Source organism: Seriola lalandi, unplaced genomic scaffold, assembly GCF_002814215.2.
Source record: "Seriola lalandi dorsalis isolate HSWRI2012SDOR001 ecotype SW California unplaced genomic scaffold, Sedor1 jcf7180002050330, whole genome shotgun sequence".
NCBI lineage: Eukaryota > Metazoa > Chordata > Actinopteri > Carangiformes > Carangidae > Seriola > Seriola lalandi.
Window position 1 is genome coordinate 1,607 of NW_019520883.1, and position 835 is coordinate 2,441.

The following is an 835-nucleotide window of genomic DNA, read 5'->3' on the forward strand; positions in this document are numbered from 1 at the left end:
GTGCTTGTGATCAGCACACAGCGACATCAGGAGAGCTGCTCCTCGGTTGCTGCAACAGGTAATAAAACAGTAAGAATTTTATTTCTGCTTTTTATCCACTCACCGCTGTGATTTCCCTCCATGTGCAGATGAATTTGGAGAGTGGATTTATTTCTCCTCTGTTTCAAAGTGAACGGGAGTGAAGGAACAAAACGTGACGCAGGTCCGACGTCACGGGTTCTCCCCTGTTTCCGCCGTTCTCCGGCAGGTGTTTCAGGCCCATTAATCTGGACTGAAGTTGAAAATCAGTGACAGTATGAGCATCAGTGATCGCACAGCCGCTGACTTCCCTTCACTCACCTCAAGTGACGAGGTCAGGTCAGCTGGAAACACAAGAGAAGAACCACATGACAAAACCTCCCGCCGCTCTTCGGAAATTCAGGTCGAGGGAAATCCCGTGTCAAAGGATGTTGAGGTTCCTGCAGCGGAAAAAAAAAAAAAAACATTTCAGAGACTCTGAGAACAAATGAATTATATCTGTCGTCTCGACTCGAGCACAGAGGCGACATTTAAAGGCAGAGGAAGCGTTAAATCTGCTCTCATCACCCTGAACATGCGCCTCCACCGCAGAGCGCGTTCACAGCAGCTGCAGCACAAAGTGTGAACATGTGGAGAAATGAAAAATCTTTTTCACTAGAAGTTTTAACCATTAGAAACAGAAAGAGGAAGGACACGGACAGGATCACATGTTTCCTTAACCACTCGTCTCCTCAGGTGGACAACTCGCCGTATAACTCTGCCTACCTGTCCCCGCCCCCCGACCCCAGCTGGAGAAGGTACTGTCTGTTAAACCCCC

The 835-nt window shown here is 48.5% G+C and overlaps 1 protein-coding gene across 1 annotated transcript in view; it reads left to right on the top strand.

The window, feature by feature from the left end:
* The window catches only part of LOC147819702 (CREB-regulated transcription coactivator 2-like), a gene marked incomplete at its 3' end in the record, with an annotated part of 14,675 nt that overhangs the window by 1,567 nt on the left and 12,273 nt on the right, over window positions 1-835 (top strand). The window contains exon 2 of the mRNA XM_087171923.1: window positions 754-815. The remainder of the gene's footprint in view (window positions 1-753; window positions 816-835) is intronic.